This window comes from Echinops telfairi, unplaced genomic scaffold (genome assembly GCF_000313985.2).
Source record: "Echinops telfairi isolate 266 unplaced genomic scaffold, ASM31398v2 ScPeMD7_16;HRSCAF=60, whole genome shotgun sequence".
Taxonomy (NCBI): domain Eukaryota; kingdom Metazoa; phylum Chordata; class Mammalia; order Afrosoricida; family Tenrecidae; genus Echinops; species Echinops telfairi.
Genome location: NW_022103913.1, coordinates 276,301 through 282,889, shown reverse-complemented (window position 1 = coordinate 282,889; position 6,589 = coordinate 276,301).

Below are 6,589 nucleotides of genomic sequence, written 5' to 3'. Positions count from 1 at the left end.
AAAAAAAAAGAAGGGTGAGAACCACTGCTCTAGAGGAAGACACAAATCTTGATACAGTAGAAGGGAAACAAAATAGAGTCAGCTCCCAACAATACAGAATAGCACAGTGGCTGCAACAATGAGCGAAAGCTAAAGAACCAATGTGAGGATGGCACAGGACTGGGCAGCATTTCAGTATATTGTATATAGAGTTGCAATGAGTTGAAGCCAACTTGACGGCAACTAAAAACACAAAAACAACAGTACTGTACTTCTAACAATGTGCTGAAGGAGACCTTAAGAGGATCTCCTATTTTATTATAGCAGCGGTTTTCAACCTGTGGTCCACGACCTCATTGGGGGGACAAAGGACCCTTTCACGATGGTGGCCTGTTCATAACTGTAGCAAAATTACAGTTATGAAATACAACGAAAATAAATTCATGAGTGGGGGTGTCACCACTACATGAGAAACGGTATGAAAGGTACATGGCATTAGGAAGGTTGAGAACCACTACCATAGATGAAAACAGAAATCTTGGTAGAGTAGAAGGGCAGCAAATGAGAGGCAGTCCACAAAAAGATGGATTAGCACAGTGGCTGCAACCGCAAGCAAAGAACCACTGTGAGGATGGGACAGAATGGGACAGCATTTCGTTATACTGTGCATAGGGTTGCTAGGAGCCAAAACTCACTTGACAGCACCTAAAAACAGTAACTACAGGACTTGTGCTTCTAACAATATGATAAACTAGATCTTAACAAAATTCCTCTTACTTTAGAGCAGTGGTTTTCAACCATTTGATCGTGACCCCTTTGGGGGATCAAGAGACCCTTTCACAGGGGTGGCCCAATTCATAACTGCAGCAAAATTACAGTTATGAAATTTCAACAAAGTAATTTTATGGATGGCGGGGTCACCACTGCATAAGGAATGGTATGAAGGTGTCCTGGCATTACGAAGTTTGAGAACCACTGCCCTAGAGGAAGAAATACATCTTGGTAGGGCAGAAGGCCAGCAAACAAGAGGCAGCCACCAAAGAGATGGATTAGCACAGTGGCTGCAACAATGAGCGCAAGCCAAAGAAACACTATGAAGATGGCACAGGATGGTGTAGCGTTTCATTATATTATACATAGAGTTGCTATGAGCCAAAACCCACCCAATGGAACCTAACAACAAGAACAACAGGACTTGTGCATGTAACAATATGCTGAACTATATCCTAAGAGAACCTCCTCATAGTTCACAGCAGTGGTTCTCAACCTGGGGGTGGTGACCACATTGGGTGGTCTAACGGCGCTCACACAGGGGTAACACGATTTATAACAGTAGTAAAATTACAGCTATGAAATAGCAATGAAAATAATTTCATGCTTGGTGGGTTACCACTACATGAGAATCTGTAAGAAAGGGTCGTGGCATTAAGGAGATTGAGAACCACTGCCCTAGAGGAACACAGAAATCGTGATACAGTGGAAGGGCCGCAAAATAGAGCCAGCCACCAACAAGATAGAGTAGCACAGTGGCTGCAACAATGAGCGCAAGCCAAAGAACCGCTGTGAGGATGGCACAGGACGGGGCAGTGATTCATTATATTGTACATAGAGTTGCTATGAGTGGAGAAACACTCGACAGCACCTAACAACAAAACAACAGGACTTGTGCTTCTAACAATGTGCTGACGTAGACCTTAAGAGAAACTCCTATAGTTTAGAGCAGCGGTTTTCAACCTGTGGCTCGCAATTCCTTTGGGGAGATGAAGGACCCTTTCACCACGGTGGCCCGTTCATAACACTAGCAAAACTGGATCTATGAAGTACAACGAAAATAATTTCATGATTGGCGTGGTCACCACTCCATGAGAAACTGTACGAATGGTATGTGGCTTTAGCAAGGTTTAGAACCACTGCCCTAGAGGAAAACAGAAATCTTGGTAGATTAGAAGGGCAGCAAATGAGAGGCAGTCCACAAAAAGATGGACCAGCACTGTGGCTGCAACAATGAGCGCAAACAAAGAACCACCGTGAAGATGGCATAGGAGGGACAGCATTTCATTATATTGTGCATAGATTGGCTGTAAGCAGAACCATACTAAAGGCACCTAACAAAATTACCTACAAGACTTGTGCTTCTAACAATATAGTGAAGTAGATCTCAAGAGAAATTCCTTAGTTTAGAGCAGAGGTCCTCAACACGTTGGTCGTGACCCTTTTGGTGGGTCGAATGACCCTTTCACAGGGGTGGCCTGATTCATAACTATAGCAAAATTACAACTACCAAGTAACAACAAAAATAATTTTATGGTTGGAGTGTCGCCACTACATTAGGAATTGGATGAAAAAAGCATGGCATTAAGAAGGTTGAGAACCACTGCCCTAGAGGAAGACAAATATCTTGGTACAGTAGATGGGCAACAAAAAAGAGGCAATCCTCAAAAAGATGGAAGAGCACAGTGGCTGCCACAATCAGAACCAGTAGAAGAACCACTGTGGGGATGGCACAGAACGGGGCAGCATTTAATTATATTGTGCATAGATTTGCTGTGAGCCAAAACCCACTCGATGGCACCAAACATCAGTAACAGCAGGGATTGTGCTTCTAAGAATATGGTGAAATAGATCTTAAGAGAAACGCTCTTGGTTTAGAGCAGTAGTTCTCAACATGTGGGTCGCAACCCCTTTGGAGAGTCGAATGACCCTTTCACATGGGTGGTCCAATTCATAACTGTAGCAAAATTACAGTTACAAAGTAGCAATGAAAATAATTTTACACTTGGGTGCTCACCACTGCATCAGGAACTATATAAAATGGTGGTGAGATTTGGAAGGTTGAGAAACACTGCCCTAGAGTAAGAAACAGATCTTGATATAATAGAAAGGCAGCAAAATAGAGTCAGCTGCCAACAAGATAGAATAGCACAGTGGCTGCAGCAATGAGCTCAAGCCAAAGAACCGCTTTGAGGATGGCACAGGACGGGTCGTGTTTCATTATACTGTATATAGAGTTGTTATGAGTCAAATCCCTGTCGACAACTCCTAACAACAACAACAACAAAAATAGCACTTGTGCTTCTAATAATGTGCTGGAGTAGACCTTAAGAGAAACTCCAATTTGTTTTGAGCAGCGGTTCCCAACCTGTGGGTTGCGACCCCTTTGGGGCACCAAAGGACCATTTCACAGCGGTGGCCCATTCATAACAGTAGCAAAATTAGAGTTATGAAGTACAACGAAAATAATTTTATGATTGGGCGGTCACCACTACCTGAGCATTGGTATGAAAGGGTCGTGGCATTAGGAAAGTTGAGAACCATTGCCCTAGAGGTAGAAAGAAATCTTGGTAGAGTAGAAGGGCAGCAAATGAGAGGCAGCCCACAAAAAGATGGATTAGCAGACTGGCTGTAACAGTGAGCCCAAGCAAAGAACCACTGTAAAGATGGCATAGGATGGGGCAGCATTTCATTATATTGTCCATAGAGTTGCTATGAGCCAAAACCCACTCGATGGAACTTAACAGCAAAACAGCAGGACTTGTGTGTCTAAGAATATGCTGAAATAGATCCCAAGAGAAACTCCTAAATTACAGCAGCGGTTCTCAACCTGTGGGTCGTGACTCATTTGTGGATCAAAAGACTGCTTCATAGAGGTGGCATAATTCAAACAGTAGCAAAATTACTTATGAAGTAGCAACAAAAGTAATTTTATGGTTGGAGGGTCACCACTACATTAAGAAGAGTATGAAAGAAGCGTGACATTAGCAAGGTTGAGAACCACTGCCTTAGAGGAAGACAAATTTCTTGGTACAGTAGAAGGGCAACAAAAAAGAGGCAACCCGCAACAAGATGGAAGAGCACAGTGGCTGCAACAATCAGAGCCAGTAGAAGAACCACTGTGGGGATGGCATCGGACAGGGCAGCATTTCATTTTACTGTGCATCGATTTGCTGTGAGCCTAATCCCACTCAATGGCATGTAATATCAATAACTACAGGACTTCTGCTTCTAACAATATGGTGAAGTAGATCTTAAGAGAAACTCTCTTAATTTATAGCGGCTTTCCCCATATGTGGGTCGTGACCCCTTTGGAGGGTTGAATGGTGTCCCGATTCATAACTGTAGCAAAATTACAGTTATGAAATACCAGTGAAAATAATTTTATACTTGTGTGCTCACCAAAACATGAGGAACTGTATGAAATGGTCGTGGCATTAGGAAGGTTGAGAACCACTGCCCTAGAGAAAGACACAAATCATGATACAGTAGAAGGGCAGCAAAAGAGAGGCAGCCCTGAAAAGTAGGATTAGCACAGTGGCTGCAACAATAAGCGCAAGCAAAGGAACCACTGTGAGGATGGCACAGGATGGGGCAGCATTTCATTATATTATGCATAGATTTGCAATGAGTGAACACACAATTCGAAGGCATCAAACAACAAAAGGACTAGTGCTTCTAAAAATATGCTGAAGTAGACCTTAAGAGAAACCCTTATTATTTTAGAGAAGCAGATCTCAAACTGTGGGTCGCATCGACTTTGGCGGGGTGAACGAACCTTTCACATGGGTGGTCTGATTAATAACAGTAGAAAATTATAACTATGAAGTAACAATGAAAATAATTTTATGGTTGGGATATCATAAGTACACGAGGAACGGTAAGAAAGGGTAGTGGCATTAGGAAAGTTGAGAACCACAGCTCTAGATGAACACACAAATCTTGGTAAAGAAAGACAGGAAAAGAGAGGCAGACCCCAACAAGATGGATTAGCATAATGGCTGCAACAATGAGCCCAAACAAATAACCACTGTGAAGATGGCACAGGATGGGGCATCATTTCATTATATTGTGCATAGAGTTGCTATGAGCCTAAACCCACTCGATGGAACTTAACCACAAAAACAACAGGACTTGTGGACCTAACAAAGTGCTGAACTAAATCTTAAGAGAAACTCCTCAGTCATGACCCCTTTGAGGATCAACAGACCCTTTCACAGGGGTGCCACAATTCATAACAGTAGCAAATTACAGTTATAAATTACCAACAAAAATAATTTTATGCTTGGGGGTTACCACTACATGAGGAACTGTATGAAAGGGTCATGGCATTAGGAAGGTTGAGAACCACTGCCCTAGAAGAAGACACACATCTTCATACAGTAGAAGGGCAGCAAATTAGAGTCAGTCCCCAACAAGATAGAATAGCACAGTGGCTGCAAAAATAAGCGCAAGCCAAAGAACCACTGTGAAGATGGCACAGGATGGGACAACGTTTCAGTATATTGTACTAGAGTTGCAATGAGTCAAAACCCAATCACAGCACCTAATAACAAAACAACAGGACTTGTGCTTCTAACAATGTGCTGAAGAAGACCTTAGGAGAAACTCCTATTAGTTTATGGCAGTGGTTCTCAACCTGTCATTCGCGATCCCTTTGGGTGGACAAAGGACACTTTCACCGCGGTGGCCCGTTCATAACAGTAGCAAAATTACAGTTATGAAGTATAATGAAAATAATTTTATGATTGCGGTGGTCACCACTACATGAGAAAAGGTGTGAAAGGTACGTGGCATTAGCAACGTTTAGAACCACTGCCCTAGAGGAAAACAGAAAATTTGGTAGAGTAGAAGAGCAGCAATTGAGAGGCAGTCAACAAAAAAATGGATTAGCACAGTGGCTGCAACAATGAGCACAAACAAAGAACGACTGTGAGGATGGCACAGGATGGGCAGCCTTTCATTATATTGTGCATAGATTGGCTGTAAGCAGAAACATACTTGATGGCACCTAACAAATATACCTATAAGACTTGTGCTTCTAACAATATGATGTAGTAGATATTAAGATAAATTTCTCTTAGGTTAGAGCAGTGGTTCTCAACATGTTGGTCATGATGCCTTTGGAGGTTCAAATGACCCTTTCACACGGGTGGCCCGATTCATAACCGTAGCAAAATTACAACTACCAAGTAGTAACGAAAATAATTTTATGGCTGGAGGGTCGCCACTACCTTAGCAATTGTATGAAAGAAGTGTGGCATTAGGCAACTTCAGAACCACTGCCCTAGAAGAAGACAAATATCTTGGTAGAGTAGAAGGGCAGCAAAAAAGAGGCAACCCGAAAAAAATGAAAGAGGACAGTGGCCACAACTATCAGAGCCAGTAGAAGAACCACTGTGGGCATGGCACAGGACGGGGCAGCATTTAATTGAATTGTGCATAGATTTGCTGTGAACTGAAACCAACTCAATGGCACCGAACATCAATAACAACAGGACTTGTGCTTCCAACAATATGGTGAAATAGATCTTAAAAGAAACTCTTAGTTTAAAGCAGTGGTTCTCAACATGTGGGTCGCAACCCCTCTGGAGGTTCGAATGATCCTTTCACAGGGGTGGCCCGATTCAAAACTGTAGCAAAATTACAGTTACGCAGGAGCAATGAAAATAATTTAATACTTGTGTGCTCACCACTACATGAGGAAGTGTATGAAATGGTCATGACATTAGGAAAGTTGAGAACCACTGTCCTAGAGAAAGACACAAATCATAATACAGTAGAAGGGCAGCAAAATAGAGCCAGCCCGCAAGAAGAAGGAATAGCACAGTAGCTGCAA